Source organism: Helianthus annuus, chromosome 2 (genome assembly GCF_002127325.2).
Source record: "Helianthus annuus cultivar XRQ/B chromosome 2, HanXRQr2.0-SUNRISE, whole genome shotgun sequence".
Lineage (NCBI taxonomy): Eukaryota > Viridiplantae > Streptophyta > Magnoliopsida > Asterales > Asteraceae > Helianthus > Helianthus annuus.
In genome coordinates, this window is record NC_035434.2 from 72,689,401 (window position 1) to 72,704,475 (window position 15,075).

The following is a 15,075-nucleotide window of genomic DNA, read 5'->3' on the forward strand; positions in this document are numbered from 1 at the left end:
TGGGGAGCTCTCCTGATCAAACAGAACACACACACTAAGTGTGTGTTTTGTTTTAAATTTCATTTTATAAATAAACTTTCAAGTTTATCCACTTTGGCCCCTCTTGTTTGGTTAGTTTATTAAATAGGCCATAACCCACTTAATTTCTAACAATATTCCCACTATTTACTAGGTTAAACATTCCTAGTTAACTTAATGGGTTTGGGGAATTTACGACTCATTTTATTTTAAGTCCTGTTAACTGGGGCCCTTTTATAACCTTTATTTCTTCTAAAGCTTTTGTTTAACTTTTATTTAATATTAGGTTTAGTTAAATAAATCCTAATATTTTTCGGGTTAATTTTACCACTAAAGGTGCTTTACCCGTCTTTTAGTATTAACGTGGTTTGATTACCAAACCCGTTTTTGGGGTGTTACATAGTATCTGGGAAAAGCTGTTTTCTTGTTACTGGAACAGATACATGGGGCCATGTTACAAGAACAGGGGGTCGTGTTGAACTTCCAATATCTTGGGACTTGAAAAATGAAAACTTTTTCTGGACAGCACGGGTCGTGCCAGCCACAGCCCGGGGCCGTGCTAACCTTCTGATCAAGTATTCTTTTTGTTTTTGTTCACAGAAAATCACACAATTCTGTATAAATCGCAGGAGATACAGTTTGGTGCATGACCTCCACATCCGATAAAGACATAAAAGTACCGCTTGACGAACCCAAGCGCTTTTTGAGAAAAAGACTTAAAGCTAAAAATCAACGAAAAGCCTCGACCCAAAACCCCCCATGGCGGATCAACGCACTCTCATGGATTACCTACGGCCTATGGTCGGTAATCTTGGAGCCACTATTAACCCTCTTAATGTCGATGCTAATAACTTTGAGCTTCGACCACACCTCATCCAAATGCTCCAAAATTCCGCCACCTTGCATGGCCTAGCCGATGAAGATCCCCATTTACATATTACCAACTTTTTGGAAATATGTGACACTTTCCGGATCAACGGAGCCTCTAGCGATGCTATTAGGTTCTGTATGTTCCTTTTTTCCCTTAAAGACCGAGTGAAAGCTTGGTTAAACACCCTCCCAAGTGGCTCCGTACACACTTGGGATGAACTTGCCAAAACTTTTCTCTACAAATATTTCCCTCCCGCTAAAACCGCCAAACTCATGACTGAGATTAACACCTACTCTCAAGAAGACGGGGAATCCTTGTACGAGACATGAGAAAGGTTTAAGGAGCTATTAAGGAAATACCCACATCATGGTCTTGAACGATGGCAACAAGTGTCCACTTTCTACAATACTCTTGTCGCACACAAGGCAAATCCTTGATTCCGACTCCGAGGTACTCCTTAGGAATCGGCGACCCGAGAAAATTTATAATCAATTTGAAGAACTTGCTCGAAACAGTTTTCAATGGCATACTCCTAGGGGGTCAAAATCCATAGCCCTGGGCGCCCACAAAGTGTATGAATCCACTTCCTTGCAAGCCCAAATCGAAGTCTTAACTAATAAAACAAAGAAACTTGAATTGAACAAAACGACTTCGGTTATAGCTTGCGAAGGATGCGGCAGCCCCCTTGCAAACTGGAGTTGTATGAAAGATTTGTGTTAGGAAACTTTTTATGTAAGTATTGAAGAAAAAGATAATCAGCCTGATACCCATTTGATTTTAACAACAACAACAACAATAATAATTATAATAATAATAATAAACCATTATGAAAGAGTATATTTTTTCAGACTCGAACATGGTACATGAATTATCAGACACGTCCATTTTAGTTTCACACATATTACACCAAAAAGAATATGAGTCATGAAAAAAAAATTTAAACATGAATATGTTAACTCCATATTACCCGATTAGTTATATCGAATATTGTCCTCCCACTTATGGTCTAGTGGTAGAAGACTTGGGTTTTCCAATGGAGACTCAAGTTCAATCCCCACTTGTGTCATATTGGGGTGGATATTGAGCAATGATGGTGACAAATTCACCGAGGGGGGTTCGATCCTGAGCCGCACCCCGGTTTTCATCCGGCTGTTACTTCAGCGAGGTATCTCGTGTGAGGCAGTACGGTTTCCGGAGGAACGTTGTAACCAAGTCTGGCCAACCCCGTGCGTGCCCGGTTAAGACAACGTAAGTCTAGGCAGACTTGGCTAAGGCCGCCGATTAGGCGGTGTGACGTTGGGTCACTAAAAAAGAAAGTCACCGTTAAAAAAAAGTTATATCGAATATTACTCAATTGATTATATGGAATACCATCACTAATTGACAACTTTTTTCATGCAAAGCGGTTCGTATACCAAATTTCCAAATATAAATAGCATGTGGAATTTTAAGTGGGTAATATGGAGTGAAGAAAAAGATTAGCTTTTGTTTAATTGGGTAATTTCATAACAATGGATGGTTGTAACACCTCGAAAATTTACGTCCAATAATGTATTGACACGTGTCATAGACCTTGCATATGCAAAAATAAACTTTAGAGGGACTAAAGTTGACAAACGGTGAAAACTATGGAACGTAAGGGTCCAAAGTGTCAACAATGGATAAATAGACTCTATGATAACCCTACATAATGTTTATAACCTTAAACGGATGGATCATGGATCATACGAAGCGGAAATTGCACGAAAGTGAGGAATTACAAACTATAGGGGCTAAAAGTGTCAACATGTTGAATTTATACCTCTGAGTGATCTTTTGGCAGACCCGAAGCTTTGTAATGCTAAAATATACTCACTAGAATATGTGGTAAAAATTTCGTGAAGTTTCGTTATCGTATGAGAAAGTTATGGCCAAAACCGTACTTGAGGGGTTAAAAGCGTCAACGTCGAATTTCATGGCTTTCGGGTGAGCGCAAAGTTAACCGAGGACTTTACCATGTTGGTAAATGTCCCAAGGTTCCTAAAAACCAAGTTTGGGGGTTTACGAGTCAAGATAAACGGCAAAACCTCGCGTACGAAGGACAGGGGCCAAATCTGCCAATTAACAAAAGTTTGCTTGTGCTGAACAGGTCCTTGCGGACCGTATACCTGGACCTTACGGTCCGTATAGGATGCCCAGTATCAGAAATTCGCGAATTCTTGTATTTGGGTCCGAATTGTGAGTGTTATACAGCTTTCAGCACCTCCCTTTTTCACCAATGGATGGCCATGCATGTCTAGGACACCTGTGAGCTTCCTATAACATCTGATTTCCCATTTAATCTGATCAATTCATCACATTTTGAGAGTCTTGAGTAGTGAACAAGAGCACTAGCAACTTTCAAAAATTCACAAGGCATTCCAGGAGCTCTCTGATCGTCAAGGCCACTTCCAAGTGCTATCTAGGCTTCATTAGGACCTTTGTAAGCATTCATATCATTCTCTAATTTGTTCTAGCTTTGATTATTAGCCAAAAGTCAATCCATTGTTCATATAGTTTGACTTTTCGATTAAACGAAATTGGCTCTGTCATTTCTCAAATTGAAACCACTTATATGTTGGGAATTATGTGGGAAACAAACCCTTAAAAGGGTATTCTCTGATTCCCACTCTAAGCATGTTATTTGTCGAGTCAAAGTTGTTCTTAAAAAGTCAACAGAAATTGTTTTTGTGAAATATAGCATAAATGGTAATGTAGATGACATGCAATCAGTTTGATCATCAAAAATAGCTTTATAATGAATGTAAGAATATGTTTTACCATGATCAACTCGACAATCTTTAGTATAAGCCCGGATTGGAACCGAAAGTCTTACAAAACGACTTTTTCGTTGACTCTCGATTCAGATCCGTGCATGCATGTTTGAGATCTGTATTAGAGTATATTTTTGACCATCTTTATTTAAGTTTAACTCTCTGGAATTTTTACAACTTGAGTCTATGCTTAACCGCTTCATATGCATGTTTCCGATTTATGCTTAAAGTTGACTATTTTGCCCTTTTTGATATAAAACGTGATTTTTGGAAAAGTGAAAGAGTAGAAATCTTTATTTATGATTTATAGACTTGCACCGAAAATTTGAGATCAGTTGGTGGTCCAGATTTTGAGTTATGGCCGATATCGCAAAACTAAAGCTTTATATTACATAATCGGCGCATTTAGCGTATAACCTATTTAAGGCCACTTTTTGATATAAAACTTTTTACCCACTGATGTTATATAATATTTTGGGATTTTTAAAGATTTTTATTTAATTTTTGGCTGATCGTATCATAGGTCGCTAAGTTGATTCGGTTGATGCCGGTTTTGACCGTTTAAGCCATAAAATGAGTTTTATAAATCCTTTTGACCCCAAACCTTTTTCTACTGATTTTATTTGTTAAATAAAATGTTTTGAGCATTCTGGAAATATAAAAAATCTCAGCTTTCTTTTGAAAACCCGGAAACGGCTCTAAATCGCATTTCTAAGCGTTTTTAACGCATAGTATGCGTTATATCCATATTAAACATATAAGGGTTATACCTACTGATGTATTTAGCATATTTTTATAAAATAACAGTAAGTATAAGTTTTTGAACTCAGGTTTCCAGTTTTGACATTTCAGCCCTTGTGAAATTACTAAAATACCCCTACGGTGTATAGTTTGATTTTAAATGATAAGTTTTGTATACGGGTCATACCCTACTGTTATAATATGTCAAATTAAGTATATTTACTATATAAATCAGACCCGTAACTCAGACTTCCAATTTTACTCTTTTATAACATTTTAAATGACCAAAATGCCCTTCTAAGGCATAAATTGAGTAAAAAAAATTATTCGGGGCATAATAGAACATAACTTGCTTATATTATATCATATTTAAAGCATATTATCTCAGGGAACTTGCATATGACTCTTTTGGCTACCCGTAACGCTCTTTAGCGCTCGGTTCGGTTTACGTAACTAGTTTGCATAAATTGACCGAAACGGGTCAAACGTTATCATTTTTGTCTTAAAATCCAGAATGTATTTAGTATACCCATATTATACAAGTATTCAAACTTGTCGGGTCTAAATCACATTCTATCCGGTCTTTCGCTTAATCGTGCGCTTGTACCGTATCGTCCTTAAAACTAACCGGTCAAAGCTTAGGCTTAAATAAAGACCCGTTAGGAATCTAATAGGTTATTATAAACCTTTGTTCCAGAATAGGAGGCCCGGTAAAAGCTACCTACACTTACCAATTGTGATTCATACTTACTCAGGTAAATACATTTTGACTTATTTTCCCTATACGGGCTTGGGGTACGGTATATAGAATACCGCTTGATCGAGCGTACAAATCTTGCACCCTTGGGTATGCAATTGGAATAATTTGATCGGCTCGTTTAAACAGTCTTGTTTTACTTTAAGCCTTTGGGGGGTTAATGACCGTGTCCCGGATATCCTTGGCATTATCTTACGAGATGGCCATGACCTGAGCATGGGGTGTAGGCGTACACTCGTCATGTATAACTCAATAATGTGGTGTGTCAATTAATCTTTAACCCGGACAAGATCCCGGGCTACCAAACGTACGAGTAGCATGTAATTCGTTCACAAGTTTATATTGCATAATTATCCCAAGTTATAAAAATATTTATGCCATGTGCATTTAAATCAATTTTCAATCATTTTCAAAATGAGTCAGTTGATTTGTATTTACCAGTGTAAACTGACGTATTTTCCCAAAAGGTTAAGTGCAGGTACTAAACGAAATAGGCTGGCTGTCTCCTAGAGCGTCCACAATAGTCTCGCAAGCTCGGACGACAATAAACTGTTGAACATTTATCTTATTTTATTGATCCGCCTGTGGATCCGTTTCAACTACTCGTGATATTTATTATTACATTGTATTTAAAGTTGAAATGAATCTATTTTTGCTTCCGCTGTGCATTATTATATTGTGTTGTTTGTCTATGACGACGCCAACTACGTCACCATACCCCACACCGGGCCCACCGGTGACACGTGGAGATCGGGGTGTGACAGGTTGGTATCAGAGCCAACGCTGAGTGAATTAAACACTAGTCTTTTGTGTTTAATCTCAGTTACACAATTGCACATTCCTCGATTTTCGAGTCTAGACAAAGAACTTAGGAAATGTTCAAATTTTCTTTTATTTTCTAACTTTGTCTTATATATATCTTGTTGTGCCACTTGTTTGATTTTTGACAGGTTCAAGATGCCGCCACGTGTACGAGGAAGGGGACGAGGAGCATTCGCCACCTCTCATGACCATGAAGCTGGACCGTCGCATAGGCGAACCCCATCAGGATCCCATAACGCGGATGCCCGTAACCTTTGGAGATCGTTCGCTGAACCCGTTAGGCACTCACTGAGTACCTCACCTTCCCTACCACACTCTTTTGGGCCTCATTCTGAAAATGAGCCCCACAACTCCCACCAATCCTACATTCCTCTTCACCAGTCACCTTACGACTACCCAGCACCCGTTTATCAGGGCCTGTACAACCCAGATGCTTACTTGGAAGAACCAGTGGGTCATAACCCACTAGGACCGGAAGACCACTTCTCGGGTGGCAATGAGATGGAGGTCGATGAGGATACCGATCCTTCCATGCCACCGTCCGGCACACTGAACCACCCCATTGAGATATCAGATGGGTCACCGTTCAGGGGATCACCTTACAATGGTCCCGATAGTTTCGAGGAGAGATTCAAGCAGCACGACTGGGTTTTTACCCCCAGTTACCATAACTCTCCCATGCACCAGTCCTACCACAGCTCTCCTGTGCACTCACAGCATCACTCCCAGCAGCAGCCTCAACAGCAGGACCCTTCTGAGGGTTTCTGGCGCGACGTGGTCACTCCGCCGCCGCCACCACCTCCGGTTTTGCCTCCTCCGCCTCAGAGGCAAAGGAGGAACGCCCGTATGTCTACGCGAGGAGGGATACGCATTGGCACCCCTCTACATTCAGGTAGCAGCCGCTACTCGCCGCTTCACGAGGAGTCAGAGATGGGAGAATCTCAGCATCCCGTCTCAGAGGTGACTTCTGCGCCTATTGCGCCACTGCCACCGCAAAACTTTGGAGAGCCAATCCCTGCGTATGCTAGCGCAGCACAGTTCAACCCTTTCGAGCCGACTTTTCCCCCAGGTTATGACTATACAGGGGATCCCTACTGGTTAGCTTCGGGCTACAACCCTCTCAATCAGGAGAGTGCTTTTGGAGGTCCCTGGGCTACGGGACAATCAGCTTTTGGATACCCACCGCATGGATACCAGCAGCCGCAGCCTCCTCAACCACCGCAGTATCAGCCACCGCCGCCGGCGCCAATGATGTCGCCACCGCAAGTCCAAGAAATCCTGCAAGGGATAAACGACGTGCGACGTGAATTGCGACATGAAATGCGGGAAGATCGCCGACACAACCGCGGAATGTTTAAGAAGATGGTTGACTTGATCAAGGGTAAGGGTAAGAAGGATTATTAAATCCTTTGTTTGTTAGCTCATTTACTCATGTCCCTGCGAGGACATTTATTCCTGTACTCTACCCCTGCGTGGGTATATTTCTCTTGTTCCACCCCTGCGTGGGTATGTTGTTTCTGTTTAACCCCTGCGTGGGTTTGTTTTGTTTGGTTGTTTGTTTGTTTGTTATTTGCTTAGCTCCTGCGTGGGCATGTTATTCGAGTAAAAGTCCCGTTTAGGGCAAAGTTGTACTAGTCTACTTTATTTAAAAATGGTTAATTTGAGTTTTTCATTTTATCTATATGCATGGACATAATGTACAAATAAATGAAAAAAAAAATATCAATTATTATTTGATTTACCATTTAAATAAGAATCTTAAGAAGGTAAAACCTAACTTGAATGTCTTATTAAAAGGCCTGGCCAATATGGTAAAACCTGGATAAAAAGATTCAAATCTCTGTTAACATCTGCAAACATGTTAGCATTCTTGACTAGCGTGATCTGTAAAATCACACATGTCACCCTTTTAATAAATTATCTACAGGTTGTATCTGTATAAATGTCTAATTATGACATGATGCCTACGGGTTATGACTATGTCATATAAAACAAAAAGGCAGTTGTGGTTTATAACTCCCTGCCAAGCAAAGGATTATTTGTTTAATTATACAATTCTAATCCTATAAAAATTCTAAATTTAAAATTTAGAAGTTGTCCGAAGTGACTAGGCCTATGGTGCCAATATATATATTTCATTCTATGATATAGTTGCTATTAAAAGTGCTGAATGAAATTAAATAAATTAACTATTATGGTTATTAATACCATGGTTAATAAATCGTCAAGAACGATAATACTGTTAGGTTTCTAAATAGACCTTGTCCTTACTTTATGTAGCTTAAAGCTACATGGCAAAATCGGAAGAAACAAACAGTCGTTCAGGGGAACACCCAGATAACACAAAGATTCACGTAACTGGTGCGGAACTGCAAGCACTAGTAGAAAATGTTGTTGCCAAGGCCATGGATAGGCAATTCAGGGAATCGAGCGGGACTCGGAGTAGGACCCGAACCGTATCGCATGTCAAGCCCAAGACTCATTCGGAGGCTCATAGCAAGCCGCCTTCTAAGAAAAATGAGCCGAAGAAGGATGATGAGGATAACCACTCCTCCAACCACAGCAGTGTCCCAAAACAAGAAATCAAGCAAAAGCATGATACGCTCAATAAGTCTTGTACGTATAAGTATTTCGTTTCATGCAAACCCAGAGATTTTACTGGGGAAAAAGGAGCAGTTGACTGCATGACGTGGTTAGATGAGATGGATACGGTTGTTGATATCAGCGGGTGTGCTGATAGGGACGTAGTGAAGTACGTGTCCCAGTCATTTAAAGGAGACGCACTAGCATGGTGGAAATCTCTCCTACAAGCTGCCGGTAAGGCCACACTGTACGGTATGACATGGGATCAGTTTGTAGCTCTGATCAAAGAAAATTTCTGCCCGCAACATGAGGTCGAAAGGATTGAGTCGGATTTCGTATCCCTAGTGATGAAGAACCTCGACTGTCAGGCATATCTCACCACCTTCAATACCTTATCTCGATTAGTGCCATATTTGGTAACCCCTGAGCCAAGAAGGAACGCCCGCTTTATTGGGGGTTTGGCACCAGAGATCAAAGCGAGCGTTAAGGCATCAAGGCCTACGACGTTCAGATCAGTAGCTGATCTATCCCTCTCACTCACTCAGGATGTAGTCAGGCTGAGAGCCCTTAAGAGCTCGGAGGAAAACAAGAGGAAACGTGAGGATAACACCTCACGAAGATCGGAGAAACGACACCGAGGGAACAACGACCACAGGAAAGGGTCGGGATTCAAGAAGGGAGATCATCAGTCGGGTGAGAAACCCAGGTGCAAGGTTTGTAGGAAGCATCATTATGGGAGATGCAGGCAGGAGTCTAGATCTCAATCTCAGCAGAAATTATGTGGGATTTGTAAGTCCCCGGATCATAAGGCATTGGATTGTAAGAGACTTAAGGATGCAACTTGTTATGGTTGCAATGAGAAGGGGCACATCCGACCTAATTGCCCAAAGAATGCTAAAAAGGCCGACGATGGAAAGAAGACCAATGCGAGAGTCTTCAAAATGGACGCTAAGGAAGCAGTTCAGGACGACAACGTCATTACAGGTACTTTTCTTGTAAATGATGTTTTTGCTAGAGTCCTATTTGATTCAGGAGCAGATAAGTCATTTGTAGATGATAAATTCTGTAAGTTATTAAACCTACCTGTTAAAACCTTAAGTGTGAAGTATGAGGTGGAACTAGCCGATGGAACCATAGAAACCGCCTCGACTGTTTTAGATGGATGTGTTATATCCATTAGGAATCATTCATTCCCGTTATCCTTGCTTCCCTTTAAGCTAGCTGGATTCGATATAGTGATAGGCATGGATTGGTTATCGCGTAACCAAGCCCAGATTGTGTGCAACAGAAAGCAAGTGGTAGTGAAGACTCCGTCTGGTGAGTCACTTACTATCCAGGGAGACACCCAGCATGGATTGCCTGAGCAAGTGTCCATGCTCAAGGCATCCAGATGCCTGCAGAAGGGTTGTGTCATTTATATGGCACAAGTTACTATTGATGAGCCGAAGCCGAAGATTGAAGATATCCCTGTCATCTCTGAATATCCTGAAGTATTCCCTGAAGAACTACCCGGTTTGCCACCGGATAGGCAAGTGGAGTTTCGAATAGACATCATTCCAGGTGCAGCGCCTGTAGCAAGAGCACCATATAGATTGGCACCAACGGAGATGAAGGAGTTAAGGACGCAGTTGGATGACCTGTTAGCGAAAGGTTTTATTAGACCTAGCTCGTCTCCATGGGGAGCGCCAATCTTGTTCGTTAAAAAGAAGGATGGATCGATGCGTCTGTGCATCGATTACCGTGAGCTTAATAAAGTCACTATTAAGAATAGGTATCCTTTACCCAGGATCGACGATCTGTTCGATCAGTTGCAAGGAGCAAGCTATTTCTCAAAGATCGACCTAAGGTCAGGCTATCACCAGTTGAAGGTCAAGGATGAAGATGTGCACAAGACAGCGTTTAGGACTCGTTATGGACATTACGAGTTCCTAGTGATGCCTTTTGGGCTCACTAACGCCCCAGCCGCATTCATGGATCTCATGAATCGCGTCTGCAAGCCTTATTTAGATAAATTTGTCATCGTCTTTATTAACGACATCCTTATCTACTCGAAGAGCCAAGCTGACCATGAGAAACACCTTCGTTGTATTCTCAAACTTTTGCATCAGGAGAAACTTTATGCCAAATTTTCGAAGTGTGAATTTTGGCTTCGAGAAGTCCAGTTTCTTGGACATGTGGTAAGTGAGCATGGTATCCAAGTGGATCCCGCCAAGGTAGAAGCAGTCATGAATTGGCAGGAGCCGAAGACTCCTACCGAGATTCGCAGTTTCCTCGGATTGGCAGGATACTATAGGCGATTCATCGAGAACTTTTCAAGGATTGCTGCGCCCCTAACTTCGTTGACTCGTAAGAAGATTAAGTTTGATTGGGGCCCTAAGCAGCAGGAATCCTTTGACATTTTGAAGAAGAAGTTGAGCAATGCACCAGTGCTGACATTGCCTGATGGTATAGAAGAATTTGTGGTGTATTGCGATGCATCCCACACTGGTATGGGCAGTGTACTCATGCAGAAAGGCAAGGTCATTGCCTACGCTTCACGACAGTTAAAGGTGCACGAGAAGAACTACACCACCCACGACTTGGAATTGGGTGCCGTTGTATTTGCATTGAAGCTATGGAGACATTACTTGTATGGAACCAAGTGTATAATTTATTCGGATCACAAGAGTCTTCAGCACTTGTTCAGTCAGAAGGAATTGAACATGCGACAAAGGCGATGGATGGAAACTCTAAATGATTACGACTGTGAGATAAGATACCATCCAGGCAAGGCCAATGTAGTTGCCGACGCCTTGAGCAGGAAAGAAAGAGTGAAGCCGATCAGAATCAATGCCAAGCGCATTGAAATAAGGAATCGTTTGAACGAGAGGGTGTTAGCCGCACAAAAGGAAGCTGTGTTGGAAGCTAACTATCCTGAAGAAAAGTTAGGAGTAACTGAGGAGCAGTTATCCTACGACAAAGATGGAATGCTAAGACTGAACGGACGAATATGGGTTCCAGTTTATGGAGGACTTCGGGATGTTATCCTCCAGGAAGCCCACAGCTCTAAATATTTCGTTCATCCTGGAGCCGATAAGATGTACCAGGATCTAAAAGCAAACTACTAGTGGATTGGTTTGAAAAAGTCAGTAGCGGAGCATGTAGCAAAATGTTTGACTTGTGCGCAAGTCAAAGCTGAGCATCAGAAGCCGTCAGGTTTGCTTCAACAACCTGAAATTCCCAAATGGAAATGGGAAATGGTGACAATGGATTTCATCACCAAGTTGCCCAAGACGAGGAAGGGAAATGATACCATATGGGTCATAGTAGATAGACTGACGAAGTCAGCTCATTTTCTACCCATCAAGGAGACGTATAGCTCCGATATGTTAGCTCAATTATACGTTGATAAGATTGTAGTGCTACATGGTATACCTGTATCTATCATCTCGGATAGAGATACTAGATATACGTCGCATTTTTGGAAGAGTTTCCAGCAATCACTGGGCACTCGTTTGAATTTTAGTACGGCTTATCATCCTCAGACTGATGGTCAGAGTGAGCGTACTATTCAAACTTTGGAAGACATGCTGCGTGCATGTGCGATCGATTTGGGTGGTAGTTGGGACAAGAACCTACCATTAATTGAATTCTCCTACAACAATAGCTACCATTCCAGCATAAAAGCTGCGCCTTTTGAGGCCTTATACGGTAGAAAGTGTAGATCGCCCATCTGTTGGGCAGAAGTTGGAGATGTCCAACTATCAGGACCAGAAATTGTTTTTGAGACGACGGACAAGATCGTTCAGATTCGCGATCGTCTGAAAGCTGCCAGGGATAGGCAGAAAAGTTATGCGGATGCTAAGCGCAAAGATTTTCACTTCGATGTAGGTGATAAAGTGTTACTTAAGGTATCACCCTGGAAGGGGGTGATGCGATTTGGTAAGAAAGGCAAGCTAAGCCCGAGATATATAGGACCTTTCGAGATTGTCGAACGTGTCGGGTCAGTTGCTTATAAGTTAAACTTACCTGAAGAACTTAGCGCTATTCATAATGTGTTCCACATCTGTAATTTGAAGAAGTGTTTCGCTGATGAATCACCGGTTATACCGCATACAGATATACACATAGATGAGAGTTTGAAGTTCGTGGAAAAACCATTGTCGATCGAGGATCGACAGGTGAAGAAGCTTCGAAGGAAATATATACCTATTGTCAAGGTCAAATGGGATGCCCGTAGAGGTCCCGAATATACGTGGGAAGTGGAATCCACGATGAAGGAAAAATATCCACATTTGTTCGAGTAAATCTCGAGGTCGAGATTTCTTTTAAGGGGGTGAGGATGTAACACCTCGAAAATTTACGTCCAATAATGTATTGACACGTGTCATAGACCTTGCATATGCAAAAATAAACTTTAGAGGGACTAAAGTTGACAAACGGTGAAAACTATGGAACGTAAGGGTCCAAAGTGTCAACAATGGATAAATAGACTCTATGATAACCCTACATAATGTTTATAACCTTAAACGGATGGATCATGGATCATACGAAGCGAAAATTGCACGAAAGTGAGGAATTACAAACTATAGGGGCTAAAAGTGTCAATGTGACACCCGAGCAAAATCCGCAATAATCCTAATTTCCTCACTTCACTCCTCGGTTCTTACTTGTCAAATTTCGGGACGAAATTTCTTTCAAGTTGGGGATGATGTGACAACCCGGATAGTTAAGGCTAACACTACTCGAAATCCCACAAATCTTTTAGTAATATTTTAGTGTGTGTCTCTATGGTTATCTGCCTATCTCGTGCACCATTATATGATTATGTGTGTTTAACTATTTAGCTATACATGAAACATTAAGCGTTGAATGGGTCGCTAGACTAGTTCGGAAACAAACCATTGGGCCGCGAGTCAACCATTTCGGCAGCAAGTCTTGCTTGACAACTACTTGGGCTGAAGACACATATTTCTCACATTCCTTTCTCGGCCCACTCCCTTTGAATCAAAGCCCACATGCCTACCCCCTATGTATACGTATCCCTCACGGTGTTGTCTCATAACCCTTCAAAAACTCATTATATCATCAACCCTAATTGATCCCTTCTCTCGTTCTCAGCTACGGCAGCAAGAAGGAACCTCACTTAGTCGCCCGTTCCGAAACCCTCCTCGTTTACTCTAGATCGCAATCTACGCTCTTTACGGTTAGTATGTCGTCCTCGATTTGATTTATTTTTCCTTGTCGTTTTAGTTACATATTGACGGACTGATTTGTGTTGATTGCATGGAATCGAATATGGACTAGGGTAATACGTAGGGTAGTAGTCTCAATGGAAACAAGGCTATAACTAAGTGTGTGATTGATCTTGAATACGCTGATTGTTGTTGTGAATGAAGATTAGGATGCATGGTAGTTAATGAAATCATTGTGATATTGATTTGTTTGACGAACGGTGGTAATATAATCTGGGTAGGGACGATTTGTTCATGTTTTTGTATTAGTGATATTAGCTATTAATGTTGGGTTACATGTGGGTGGCTGATAACGACAAAAGGGGGCCACATAAGTTTGAATAACAATTAAACAAAATCAAATCATGATATTCTAAGGGTCCAATGGAGTGATGGTTAAGTGATTCTAAGGGTCCAATTAGATTTTGATTAAAAGTCATGTTTGTCAGCCATATTATATATGTTTGCATGTGAGTTCATATTGAAAATCACATGATGATGGGAATAATCTGCTATAATCCAAATGGTAATTAGGGATGCATGATGGTAGTTTTTTTTTAATGAACTGATTATGATCACCAACTGTTTCTGCGACATGGAAGTTGTGATTATGTGATATTATGTGATCGTATGCATGCTGTTAACTTAGAAATTGGTGTTATGAATGAAGTGAACTAACCGATAATCGATCGTGCATGGTCAAATAATTATAGTTGTGTTAATCTTGTGAATGCAAAGCTGAAAACAAAGGGGTCAGGTGGTTAATAGACGATTTAGAGTCCTTCGTATACAGAAATTTGTTGTTAATCACATTATTATGCAAGCCTAAATATGATTACATGGAAACTTGAATTTAGAATGATAATCACGTTAATTGTGATGATAAATGGGACCATGTGGATGGCTGCGAATTTGTTAGATCTGATAAAACAAAAGTGCATAATTGTTAACAATTGTGTAACTGAATTGAGCTAAATTAGTGAGGAAGATTATGATGATTAATGAAAAGAATTGAATGGATTATGGTGCACCACATGGGGCCTCGCATACATACAGATTTGTACTATACGGGTTATAAGTATTGGGTTGCAAGGGTAGTTGGGCCTGTTAAGTTAGGGGGGATTTGAGACATTTAGTACATTAAATCATGGTGTATGCTAGGGCATAATCAAATAACTTGTATGTTGTTATGCGGTGCTACTTGTGTAACGTGTGTGTAGAATGTAAGATCTCACGCCACGTGACTGATTGTTAATTGGATCAGGCCTTGTAACTTGA

The 15,075-nt window shown here is 41.0% G+C and overlaps 1 non-coding gene across 1 annotated transcript; it reads right to left on the reverse strand.

Annotated features, from left to right (window-relative positions):
- Positions 1 to 1,155: 1,155 nt before the first annotated feature.
- On the reverse strand, positions 1,156 to 1,262 carry LOC118489798. The gene has a single exon (XR_004887812.1). It is a non-coding gene; the product is annotated as a small nucleolar RNA R71 (small nucleolar RNA).
- Between the last annotated feature and the right edge of the window lie 13,813 nt (positions 1,263 to 15,075).